Genomic DNA, 14,048 nt, shown 5'->3' on the forward strand with positions numbered 1-14,048 from the left:
AGAGCCCTGGAAGGGGTCCCTCTTCCTGCAACAAATGGTGACTCTGGTGGGATTCTTCTTCGCCGAGACTGACATCCTGACCATTCGGGGTACTCAGGGGCCAGCTTGCCTGCCAATGGACCAGACCCAGTGGCTGCAACTGGGACCCTTTTGTCCCAGGTCTCCTCCTGACGCAGACAACTGGCCAGAGTGCCCCGACCGGTAAGAAACAAAAAAACTTTATTGATCTCTCTCCCCTTCCCTCTCTGTCTCCTCTCCTTAACCCTTCCTATCCTTCCCTGTTTTTCTAGTCCCCTGGTCCTAGACACAGAAATCTGGCTGAAGGGTCCTCAGCCTGAGCTGAGGATTGGAGACTGATCACCTCCTCTTGGCAAAAAAACTCAAATTCTGGTTCTGATTTCTGGTAGGGCCAAGTTCCAGTCCTCCCTTCTCTGGAAGCCCAGGGAAAAGTCCCGTAAGGCCTGGGTATCTGTAGGTGGCAGGAGACGTCTGTAAGGCCACCCCTTTTGCCCCCTCTCCCGCCTCCTCCCCCATCTTTCAACCTGGCTTCCTTTCCTCCCTTAAAAACTTTGATGTTACGGAAAGGCTTGGTGGGCTACAGTCCACAGGTCGCAAACAGTCTGATACGACTCAGTGACTTCACCTTCACTTTGATGAGGACTGCCGGGGTTATATGTGTGTGTTTTAACTCTGTGATCTGTGTAGTGATTTTTGATGGCCATTTTGCTTTGTCTGGCCACCATGTGGTTTAGACCTGCTGCCATTTGTTAGAACTTGATTTTCTTTCCCTGTGCCTTGAGACCAGGGCTCTTAAGAATACTTATCTAGACTATCTCTAACTCCTGACACTGAGGAGGAAAAAAAAAAGACTTAAAGCTAAATCTTGCACTGTGTCTGTCTAAATATGTCTTGGTATGTCTCTGTCTCTGGGTAATATTTTTGAGGTTAATTTGTATATGAGATCTATTTATCTGGCTTAAAAAAGGTTAAGTACTTACAAATCAAGTAATTCTAAATTAAACAATAAATTGCAGGTTCATGTAAACTGGAAAATATTCAATGTTAAATACCTGATATTAATGTTTGTTTGTTGACCTATTTAATATAGACATGTCTTAGAGTACTTAACATTAAAAAAAAATAGTTTCATTGTACCTAGGTTTAATATGTTAAATATTATATGTTACAAGTTTGTCAACAAGAAAATTACCTCAATTAAAGAAACTTCAAAAAAATGTAAATGAGATATGAACTTTTAGATAGACTTTATTAAAAATAATTATGCTTTAGGAATGTCTGTCTGAAAGTCTGTCCAAATTGGGGTAACTTAAAGTGGGTTGTGCTAAACTAAGTGATGGAAGTTCACTGACTAGCTAGCTCATTTCCAAATAGAGTAAAATTTTGAAACATTTATTACTGAACATTAGTTTCCTCTTACAAAGAAGCTAAAGAAATTTGGGACTGTTAATGACTAAAAATAAGCTGGCGCAAAAACTTGAATTTGGCTTTTCTCTCTGTTAAAAGGACACACTTTCTTCAGATGTTAAACTGCATTTGACAATAGATTTAAGTTCATTTGCTCCTTAAATGGTCTGTATTTGCCTCTGAAATCCCATATTGTTACTTTGGCTGAGTGAATAGCTATTGTTTCACAGTCCCATCTGACTGAGTGCTCGAAACCTTTCTGATATTGGTTGACAAAACTTCCTAAATCATTCTATGAAGCACTTTTGGCTTCTAGCTAACTTTGGGGTGCTTCAGAGGGCCCCTGAAGCATCCCAAAGAGAGATATTAAACTGTGTTTATTTGGTTGGTTACATTACATTAAAAAAAAATTATCAAATGAGTAATAAATCCGCTCAGGTTATAATGTATGGTACAATTACTAATACAGATATCCTAAAAATTATATGGAGTTTTTAACATTCTGATATGTCCTGGTATTTTAATGAAAAACCTTTCACAAAAGTTAGCAAAAGGACTGAATGAACCAGTGAGCATTAATTATATTTTCTATCTGACTCCTCCAAAAATTGGAAGTTCTTAGGTTTCCAGTAAGTTTATCAAATGAGTTAGGAAGGTTATCTCACGGATACAAAAATCGCAAGAAATTTTTGAGACCTTAAAAAGGGAAAAATTCACCTAGATTTGTTAGGCAAAATCTGTGATAAGCCTTTGGTGTGAGTTTCCCAGCCCTGTTTTATTTTAAAAGTTCAGTCTGAGACTCTATAAATGTTTCAGCAAAATAAAAAGCCTATAATCAATTATGGTTATAAAAATCATCAGACCAAAATCAGTGAGAACAGACCTATTTTGCAAACAAACTAGTCTTAATTTGGTTATATTTAATAAAAATAAGGGTAACTTTAAGGAGAAAAAAGATATTTCAAAATGTTAAATATCAGTTTGTTAATGGAGGTCTGCATCTAGTAAGACTCATCTCTCAGATATTTCTTTGCTGTTATGAGATGTTAATATAAAATTTAATTTAATTCTTAACACCCTAAGTTTGTTTCTGAAGCTTATCTCAGTAATCTACCTTTGGATGAAGATCAGATGCCTCATGACCTACAACCAGGACTGGAAAAAGACATAATTTAAGGGACTGTCTCCAACATGGATGGAAAGACTTTTTTTTATCAGGAGAAACTACACTACACCAGGATGAGAAGACGACGACATCAGAGGTAGACAGCTTCCCCAAGATGCTGGACCTGATTCGTATGATCATTTATATTTTCTTGACTTCTTAGACCTTTGCATGTAAGTCAAATGCTTTTCTATCATAGGCCTGATCCTGTGCTAGTTTCAAAATCAATCCAATTGTTGGGTTTGTGGTCAATAACCTGTGTCTAGTTCTGGGTTATCTTGGTAAATTTCTCTATTACCAGACTTTAACTGGTTGGCCCTGAGAAAATTTACTTAAAAAATTTAATCCTACTAAAGATAATCAGTCTAATGACACTAAAAAACTGGGCTATGTGCCTTATAGATGGTGCCAATATATAATTTTCCTGAAAGATAAAGATTCTACAGGGCAGACTAAGTCAGATGACCTGAAGATCTACTGGGCTACATCTAATGAAAGTTCTTAACATAAGTCTTACTTGTGACTTTACTAATACTGCTGGCTATGTTATTTGTATTTCACCTGTTTTACAAAATTGCTGTTTCTTACACTGTATGTGTGTGAGGCTTCTAATAGAATAATATATAGTCCCATATGAGATCGATGATGGTAACTGTAACTCTAGATATGGCAAGTAGCAACAAGAGGAAATATTTTCCTGGACCAAAAAGCTAGTAAGACAGGTAGTCCAGAGAATTTTAGATACTGTTTCATGGCCTAGTCCAGTAACAGCACATTGAGTGGCCTGTTTACCTGAAAATGGACACCCTCAGCACCACAGGATAAAATGGTCATGAAGTGCCCCCTTCATAATCATGGTCAAGTTTATGAGCAAAAAGGGGCTCTGCCAACTGAAGACTGACACTCGCCATCTGCATCTACAAAGATTAAATCATGGCTGCTGCAACTGCTGACTTTCAACGCCCCTGAAAGGAGTTGAGGGTAAAAATCAGAAATGAGGCACTCTGTGCTCTGGGAAAAACTGGCAAAACAGGCCATCAGATAGTTAGATCTTTTCAGGAAAAGATTTTATGAGTCCCAATTCTTGCATCTTCTCATATCTAGAAAAACACAGATGTCATTAACGGTAAAATCTGCTCTTGGCTGTTAAAAAAATAGTTTAAAATTAAAAGTCAAAATAGAGTAGCTATGGTTCAGGTATCCTGGAAAAAAACTAGGTGATGCTATGGGTGTACTTTCAGATTAGACCTTGTATTGCTAAACACTTAAGTTTTCTGAGTCATGTCAGGCTTGGATGCCACCATTTTCAAAACAATGTCTGCTGGAAGCTACTAACCTTACTTTTTATAAAACTAGGCAACTGGCTACATGGCTACAAGCTCCCTGAAGTGCCAGGTCCAGACTGGGTTTCAGACCTATTCTTCTAAAAAAAAAAAATGAGATTAGGATTTTAATCATACAAGACTCAGATCTAAAACTTGGAACTCAGGAATACTTCTGATTCAGTGTCTATACTCCAAGCTGGGGCAGTCCTATGCCCCATTTTGACAGAAAGTTATAGTCATTGTTGCCTAGTTCCCTAAAATTAAAACTGAGCGGGACTCTGTGGGGCTCTGGAGTACAGATCTGCTCTGTGTTCTCCATTTCTTATCTGTAGGATATAGACTTTGTTCAGCCTCCTTGGCCTTCCCTGAATTCCACAGCATAGATTCAAACAACTGCTAATCAGGGAAGGGAGGGGATACAAAAACAAAAACTATCAAAGGTTGGCACAGCCTCCAGACAGAGTCCTGGTTCCTACTCAAAGAAATATGCATAACAATGTCTTTGAGCCCCCACCCAGGTAAAAGATGGTAATTTCAGACTGAACACAAGATTCTTGGAGCACTGCTCTGTTGCCTCACCACCAACCAATCAGAAGGGGTCACAAACCCTGTAACCCTCACCCCAAATGTTGCCTGCTGTTTCCAGGGACCAGAGATGACCATCCTGTTAGGTCTCTTGTTTGGCCCTTGTCTATTTCATCTCTGAGAGGGGCCAACTAAATTGCTGCAACTACAAGGGTAGAAGCTGGTTTCAGATGTAAAAAACCCCAACTTAGATCAGGTAGAGAGACTTCTGCTCTGCTAGGCAGGCCTACGCCCATGCACAGCAGGAAGAAATCACAGAAGAAAGAGACCTCCGCCCCAATTCCCAAAAAGTATCTTGAGTATGAAGTCTCTCAGGTGGCCTATGTGCTGTGTTAGGGGAAAAACGTTGTTTTTGTATAAATCACTCGGGTAATCAGGGAGTCCCTGGCCAAGATAAAAAAGGGCTTTAAAAAAAAAAAGAAGTCTCAAAATTAATTTGAGTCCTGGTTCCAACAGTCCCTGTGGTTAACAATGCTAATTTCTACCCTGGTGGGCCCTCTAATAGTGCTACTATTAATACTTACTTTTGGTTCATGCATAATAACTAAGCTTGTTGCCTTTGTAAAAGACCGAGTCAATACCGTCCAACTGATGGTACTGAGGCAACAGTATCAGGCCCTGCCCCAAAATAAAGAGGAAGATTCCTCTATGTAGCTGAAGACGGGGGAATGTTAGGACCAAACTGAAGCCAGGACAGACTCTAAGGGGCAAGCCCACAGGCAGTGTAGCTAGACCAATCAAAAAAATCCCCGTATCCCCCCGCCCGTGCCAGACCTGAGCCAATCCAGATAGGGATGCGAGGTTTAAAAGTCAAGCGCGCGTACGATTTAACCAATCAGCTATGCTGTTACAGAAACAAAGAACCATCTGTATAAAAGTATATGGGATTCAGAACTCAGGGCCCTTGTCGGATTCCACTGTGCTGGATGAAACCTGGGCCCTGGCTCGAGCTAGTAATAAACCCCTTTATGCTTTTGCATTGCTGTGGACGTCTTATTCTCTCAGTTTTGAGGACTTGGACTCTGGGCATAACACTCTGTACTGTTTTCAAATTAATTATTAAAGGCATTACTAAGCAGGCTTCACCCATGGCTCTGCTGTAAAGAATCCACCTGCAATGTAGGAGACACAGGAGATGCAGGTTTGATACCTTTGTCCCTGGGTCAGGAAGATCCCCTGGAGGAGGAAATGGCAATCCAATCCAGTATTCTTACCAGGAGAATCCCATGGACAGAGGAGTCTCATGGGCTACAGTCCGTGGGGTCGCAGAGCTGGACACGACTGAGCAACTGAGTATACACACTGTACTAAGCACATCGTTACACTTGCTTATTTCCTATCAGTATCTCTTTGGTTAAGTGTTCAACTCTTTTGCCCATTTTCACAACGTTGTTTCACATCATTGAGTTCTGAGAGCTCCCAAAGTTTTCTAAATACATTTTATCAATGTGTTGCAAATATTTTCTCTCAACTTATAATTTTATCTTTTGATTTTCTTAGCAATGTTTTGAATTTTCACAAAGCCCAATTTAACCCCCTTTTCATTTATGGTTCATACTTTTGTATCCTGAGAAATCTATTCATAACTCAAGGTTACCAAGCTTATCTTGCTTATTCTACAAGTTATAAATGTAGAATTTAGCTCTTAAATTTTTTAAGTCATTGATCCATTTCTACTTAATTTCTGAATATGATATGGTCATAGTTTATAATATTGTATATCTGATTGTTCCAGCAAAATTTGTTGAAAAAGATTATCCTTTTCCCCTCTGAGGTATCTTGGTAATTTTGGCAACAATCAATTGACCACATACACTGGGGTCTATTTTTAGACTCTCTGCTGATTTATGACTTACATGTCCACCTTTATGACAATACCAGGTTGTCCTGGTTACTACAGCTTTACAATGAGTTCTGAATCAGATGATAAAATTCCTTCAACTTTGTTCTTTCTTTTCAAAATTGTTTTGGCTGTTCTAAGTGTGTTGTTTGTATTTCCAAATATATTTGAAAATCAGATTTTTAATTCTTAAAGTCTATTGGCATGTTGATTAGGATTACATTGAATCAATAGATCAAATTTTCAGAGAATGGATAATAATAATCTGTCAATAATTATCTGACAATAGTTACAATCCATGAACATGGATATATCTATTTGGTTTTGATTTTTAGCAGATTAGGGATTTTCAGTATCCAGGTTTGCATATATTTTGATAAATGTATCCTAGATACATATTTGGTTACTATTACAAATGATATTTTAAATTTTAAATTATTCACCGCTGGTACAAAAACACAATTGGTTTTTATATTTAGACCTTATGTTCTGCTAACTCATTAAATAGTTCTAATAGCATTTTTTTGAGATTCTGTCATCTGCGAATAAGATTCTTTTACTTCTTTTACAATCTTTATACTTTTTTCAAAAATTGCATTATTGCATTGGTTACCTATACAATTATGAATATCTATGGTGATGTGCTCAAGCTTAGAGCAAAGGCTTTCAGCTTTTTAATTTTATGGTGAATTACATTGATTTTTTTCAATACATTGCTGAGATAAATTACATAATGTATATAATTATTTTTATATAAGACTGACTCCCTAAATTTTGTGGAAGATATCTGCTCTGGGTTCAAAAGGGATACTGGTGTAATTTTCCTGTAATGTCTTTCTCTCTTAGTATTAGATTAATTTAAAATTGCGCCCCCCAAAAGAATGGATAAGTATTCCCTCTTTTTACACAGTCTGAAAGAGTTTATATAGAATTAATATGATTTCTTCTTCAAATGTTTGGTAAAATTAATAAAGTCAGCTGAGAAAACTAGCCACCTAGTTTTTCCCACAGGTTTTTAACCACAAATTAAATTTTTAAAAAAGATATAAAATGTTCAAGTTATCTCGTTTTGAGTGAGCTTCAGTAGTTTGTATCCTTAAGTAATTTATACTTTTTATCTAAGTTGCTAAATTTATTGTCATAAAGTTATTCATTATACTCCTTTATTGTCCTTTTTAGATCTTTAACACATCTGCAGTGAATTATATTTACATTCCTTGTTTTTCTGATCATTCTGGTTAGAGGTTGTGAAGAAAAGAGTTAATTCAGCAGCCCTCAGATCCTGCAAATCCCAGGCCTGTTTCCAGGATCAGCTCTGGCTGGCTCCTGAGAATAGAGCTCTGAGCTTCTGGAATGTTGAGCCTGAAAAAGGTGAATGAATACATGAACTAACTAAAGAATATTATGAATAACTGGACTTAGAAAAGGCAGAGGAGCCAAAGCTCAGATTGCCAGCATCAGTCAATTGGATCACAGAAAAAGCAAAAGAATTCCAGAAAAACATCTGCTTCATTGACTACATTAAAGCCTTTGACCCTGTGGATCACAACAAACTGTGGAAAATTCTTAAAGAGATGAGAATAATAGATCACCTTACCTCCATCCTGAGAAATCTGTATGAAGATCAAGAAGCATCAGTTAGAACTGAACGTATAACAATGGACTGGTTCAAAACTGGGAAAGGAGTATGTCAAGACTGCATATTGTCATCCTGCTTATTTAACTTAGATGCAGAGTACATCATGCAAAATGCCGAGCTGGATGAATCACAAGCTAGAATCAAGATTGCCAGGGAGAAATATCAAAAACCTTAGATAGGGAGATGACACTACTTGAACAGCAGAAAGTGAAGAAAAACTAAAGAGATTCGATGAAGGTGAAAGAAAGTGAGAAAGCTGGTTTAAAATTCAACATTCAAAAAATTGATTATGATTAAGATTATGGCATCCAGTCCCATCACTTTATGGCAAACAGATAGGGAAAAAAATGGCAACAGTGGCAGATTTTATTTTCTTGGGCTCCAAAATCACTGCAGATAGTGACCATAGCCATGAGATTAAGACACTTGCTCCTTGGAAGAAACTATGACAAACCTAGACATGTTTAAAAAGCAGAGATATCACTTTGCTGACAAAGGTCCACAGAATCAAAGCTATGGCTTTTCCAGTAATCGTTTACGGATGTGAGAGATGGACCATAAAGAAGGCTGAGCGCCAAAGAATTGATTCTTTTGAACTGTGGTGCTGGAGAAGACTCTTAAAAGTCCCTTGGACAGTATAGAGACCAAACCAGTCAATTCTAAAGGAAATCAACCCTGAGTACTCATTGGAAGGACTGATGCTGAAGCTGAAGCTTCAATACTTTGGCCACCTGATGCAAAGAGCTGACTCATTGGAAAAGGCTCTGATGCTGGGAAAGATTGAGGGCAAGAGAAGGGGGCAGCAGAGGACGAGATGGTTGGATGGCATCACTGACTCAGGATATGAGCCTGAGAAAACTCCAGGAAATAGTGAAGGACAGGGAAGCCTGGTATGCTGCAGGCCATGGGGTCACAAAGAGTTGAACACAACTGAGTGACTGAACAACAAGAAAATCTAGCATATTTTCCACCCTTTAAAATTAATTTAACATATAAAACATTTTTAGAAACTGTTATTCATTAAAGAAGTTATTACCTCTATGAAATAACATTAGGATAAAATGAGATAGGAGAAAATCAAAGAGTGAAATCAAGATGATAAAGGATTGACAATGATAATGATTTAAATTCCTTCCTTTAAATTAGGAAAAAATTCAGATGTAATTTCAAAATTAATAATAGCCACAGTTTGAGTATTTATTCTCTACTTAACAATTTATGCTTATTAGTTCCAGCTATTACTACTGAGTATCAAACCACTCCAGACTTAGTGGTATAAAATAAATACCACTAGTGATATAAAATACCACTTAGTGGTATAAAATAAATACCACAATAAATCATTCATTATGGTTTGAACTCAATATATCCTCCGTATCTATCATGCCTCTCGTCTCTAGTTCTTAAATGCTTTGATTTCATAATCTATCACTTCATTCATCATTTGCCATTACCATGTACTTTTTATCCATCACACCTGTCTGGAAAAAACTCCAGGCACTGTTTAAATTAAGTGATGTTCATCTCTATATCTATAACCAGGCTGTTGAATGCTGCCTGAAGAAACTGAACCACTTCAAAGACTGATACTATTATAAAGATATGGCCAATAAATTCAACTGAGACCTCAAAGCTACAAACAATTCTCCCACGCTGCATAATCTGTTTGTATGCATTATTCTGTACCTTCTGCACACTGGCTATTTCAAGTTGTCTTCACTTACCCCTGATGTTCAATGTTGTCACTTCTTGACTCACTTTCACAGGTGAGTCAAAAGCCATCAAATGGAAAGCTGCAACTTTCTACTACCAAATCTACAAATTTTCATGTACTCTAAACAATCTTTTCCTCTTTCCTTCTCATTATAAGGAGGTGGGTCTTAACCTGTGTTCTAAAAAATTTTCCTGTCCTGTATCATCAAATCTCTCCCTTATCTTCCCCAATGCTGCTGCTGCTAAGTTGCTTCAGTCGTGTCCGACTCTGTGAGACCCCATAGATGGCAGCCCACCAGGCTCTCCCGTCCCTGGGGTTCTCCAGGCAAGAACACTGGAGTGGGTTGCCATTTCCTTCTCCAATGCATGAAAATGAAAAGTGAAAGTGAAGACGCTCAGTTGTGTCCAACTCTTAGCAACCCCACAGACCACAGCCTACCAGACTCCTCCATCCATGGGATTTTCCAAGCAAGAGTACAGGAGTGGGTTGCCATTGCCTTTTCCATCTTCCCCAATATCAGCACTGAAAATACTCCTTTTTATAGTTAAACTTTCTGAAAAAGTTGTCCATACTTGTACTGCTTCATCTTTGTATGAACAGTATATTAAAAAGTTTTGCTCTCTACCCTGGTAATTAACTTTTGAATACTTCCTTGGTAAGTAAAAATACCATTCTGATTTCCAACCTAAATAGCTTTTAAAGTGTTCCTGTATTTTTATTAGTTGATGTCATTTTCTCTTGTAATTAATTTTTTTTCATACCTTTTGCTCACTTGAGAGACCTGCGTGCTAAGTTGCTTCAGTTGTGTCTGACTCTTCATGACCCTATGGACTGTAGCCCATCAGGCTCCTCTCTTCATGGGATTCTCCAGGCAAGAATACTGGAGTGAGTTGTAATGCCCTTCCCCAGGGGATCTTCCCAACCCAGGGATCGAATCCACATCTCTTATGTCTCTTGCACTGGCAGGTGGGTTCTTTACCACTAGCACCACTTGGAAAGCCCTAAGAGATATAGCATCTTACTATTCAAAGCATTTATTTGTAGCATTTCTTTATTTATTAACATTTGGAATGGAACTTACTCATAGGTTGTTCTTTAGATTGATAGGGGAATAGAATGCTAAAAAGAAACTCTGATTCCAGAATACAAGTGTTCAATAAGTTTTAGCTAATACTATGTTATTGGCTATATGAGTACTAGATCTGTGACTATAAAAAAAAAAATCATAGTTTTAATGAACTAGCTAACTTTAAGTTGTATTTGTTTCTGACTCAAAGTATCTGTTACTTACTGGTCTTCTATGTGCAGACAGAGAATATTCTTATTATTTGGGATGTCTTTCATTTACAATCAGATTATCTTCCCACACTGGAAAACTGAACCAGCCCACTTCTATTTTCTTACTTAAATATTTGTCTATTAATTTAATTTTTACATTTAACTTTTTAAGATATCTGAAATGTAAGTTAATGTGAGATAAAATGAAACTGTAAATGACCTTTTTCCCTAGAAGCTAAGGCAATGTTATCAGTACTAATCCCTGTACCATAGCTTCTTGAAACACCTGGCAGAAACAATGGAAAAATTTCTATATACATAACTGGTTTCAAGGCTCATCCAAATTTATTTTCAGATTATAAATTCTCTATTCCTAAATACTTTGTTTTCATTCATGTATCTGGAGACAGTACTACACACTCAACTAATCTATCTTCCATAGTTTTATTGATTCTTTCAGGAGGGGACACAAGTCATAATTCTTTCCCAATTCACACGCTCCCTATTGCCCTCATACATGACTGACAATGTAGGCAAGTACATTCCTTGGAACACTATTTTCCCTGAATATTGTATGGATATTGCTCCATTGTCCTTGGACTCTAGTGTTTTTGGAGAGAAGCTGGAAATATACTAGATGTTTCTTCTTCTGTTTAGATGTTAGCAAAATTTCTCTCTCCCTTGAAATTTAAGTTTCCAGATAGAGTTCTCATCTCAAACTTTACCTGGAATGCAAGATGGATTCATCTCTTCCCACATCCTTTTTCATTCTCGGGAAGGTTTCCTCCTCATGCTCTTTTTATTATTCCTGCTCCATTAGTGCTGTCTGGGAACACAGACTTGTAAGTCAAGTATTTCTACATGTCCTTATTTACTGTATCTTTCATTTTAATTTCAGCCATTTTCTCTCATATTTGTTGCTCAATCACTAAATTTTTCCTTAGTGTCAATTCTATTATTTTAGGCCTGAGGTACAGTTTTTGAGGCAGCAATGAAGAAAGAATCAAGGAGAGACTATAGTTTTAAATCCAGATTCTAAAATTCTTACATGATATTAAAAAATATGGCACAAAATTTGTATATGTAGGTTATCTCTAAATAGAAGGATTTCAGGTTGTTTTGGTTTTACTTTAGTGGAGTAAAAGTCTTTGAAATCTAGTGGGTGAAAATTAGCTCATCCATTCTGGTTATTTCTGCTTTCACTGTCTGACTGTTTTACAACTTGGTAGAGAAAAACGGTTAACATGTAGAAAACTCATAGCAATGCAAATGTTTCCTGTCCACAGGAATGTAAAAGATTTTTGTAATGTATGTAATCTATGTAAAATATTTCTATTAATATAATGCAACTAAATTTTGTCTGGTAAATAATAATATGGGCTTTCCCGTGACTCAGCTGGTAAAGAATCCTCCTGAAATATGGGAGACGGTTTGATCCCTGGGTTGGGAAGATCCGCTGGAGAAGGGAAAGCTGTGTAAATGATTTCTACTAATATATAATGCAACTGAATTTTGTCTGGTAAATAATATAAATCTCTGTAAATCACATCCATTTGAGCTGGTTATAACATCTTACTGGTTCCCTCATTAATCAGTGGGCTAAATAAAATTTTTGATACATGTTAATACATTCAAAAATGTGTGTGTGTGTCTGTGTGTGTGCTCAGTTGTGTCCAACTCTTTGCAGCCCCATGGACTATAGCCCACCAGGCTCCTCTTTCCATGGAATTCTCCAGGCAAGAATACTGGAATGGGTAACCATTCCCTTCCAGGGAATCTTCCCAACCCAGGGATCGAACTTGTGTCTCTTAAGTCTCTTGCACTGGCAGGTGGATTCTTTACCACTAGCACCACCTACATATAAATAAATAACTCCAATTTACTCTATTTCTGGCTACATGAACCTGGCAGAGATAGCAAGTGGTTTTCTATTCAGATGGTTATAAAATTTCTCATGTGCAAAATAAGACCTCTAATACCTACTTTCATGATTAACAGGAGAATCAGAAATGATAATTTGTAAAAACCTTATCAGAGTGCCTGATAGACACTGTTGAAAAACAGTAAGATAAACCTTCCATTATTATGAATTCTTCTATGGCTTTCCCTTTGCTTAATTTTCTTATCTAAGCCTGCTTCCTTTTTAGTCTCAGCCTGTTCTACACATGGGAGTTCTTGTTCTAAAGAGGTCCTATCACTTATTTTATTGAACAGTGTCCTATTGGGTTGTGGTAAAGACAGTTGATTCTGAAGTCAGATTGTCAGTTTGAATCAAAGTTTTATCACTAACTATGCAACTTTGGGTTAATTATTCAAACTCTCTGTGATCTAGTTTCCCTATCTATAAATGTAAATGAAGCTCCCTATAATTGTATTCTTTGTATTAAATTAAAAACTAGTGAATATACATAAAATATTTAGAAGTGCTTGAAAGAAAGCACTGTTATTTAGTAAATAAAACAGGTATTCTCCTCTATTTCTTAAAATAAAGCATTTAAAAAAATACTTTTGCTTTCTAGGAATAATCTGTTTCTATCCGGCTGAAAAATTCTTCCTGAATACTTTTATCTTTAAATTAAGAGAGACTGTGGATGGCCTGGTGTGTGCCAAAAGAGACTGGGTAAATTACTTTTAATCACCTATCCCTTAGGTGTCCCAACACCTAAACTGGATCTTAGATAAGTGGACCTATCTTCTGCCCATTTTCTGGTTATCCATTTAATTTAGCATCCCTGGCGCAAACTGTACCGTGTTCATGCTCACAAAGCTCAGTTCTGACAGAGAGAAAGTATGAGTTCCACTTTGTCTGAGTCCATAAAAATACTCTGGTTGCGTCCAGGGTTCTTTCTGGTTTGCCAAATGTAAACCACTTTCCTCAAGGTGAGGGCATATACCAATAAGCAATGTTCATTGTCCATATGCCACTATTCCCTACCATACACCAAAAGCATCATGTTCTATCTTAGAGCAGCATCCACTACGGTAGACCTAATCTGCTCCATTCTGACAGAATATGGTCCACTGGAAAAGGGAATGGCAAACCACTTCAGTATTCTTGCCTTGAGAACCCCATAAAC

The 14,048-nt window shown here is 37.2% G+C and overlaps 1 protein-coding gene across 8 annotated transcripts in view; it reads right to left on the minus strand.

Annotated features, from left to right (window-relative positions):
- Positions 1 to 14,048, minus strand: part of AHI1 (Abelson helper integration site 1) — a 223,469-nt gene that overhangs the window by 198,478 nt on the left and 10,943 nt on the right. Inside the window, exon 2 of one of the 8 annotated variants that reach the window (XM_018053242.1) lies at positions 11,697 to 11,797. The exons of the other annotated variants lie outside the window; for them this stretch is intronic. The gene's annotated coding sequence lies outside the window, so the exon portion shown is untranslated. The remainder of the gene's footprint in view (positions 1 to 11,696; positions 11,798 to 14,048) is intronic. 8 annotated transcript variants of the gene reach the window in all.

Source organism: Capra hircus, chromosome 9 (assembly GCF_001704415.2).
Source record: "Capra hircus breed San Clemente chromosome 9, ASM170441v1, whole genome shotgun sequence".
Lineage (NCBI taxonomy): Eukaryota > Metazoa > Chordata > Mammalia > Artiodactyla > Bovidae > Capra > Capra hircus.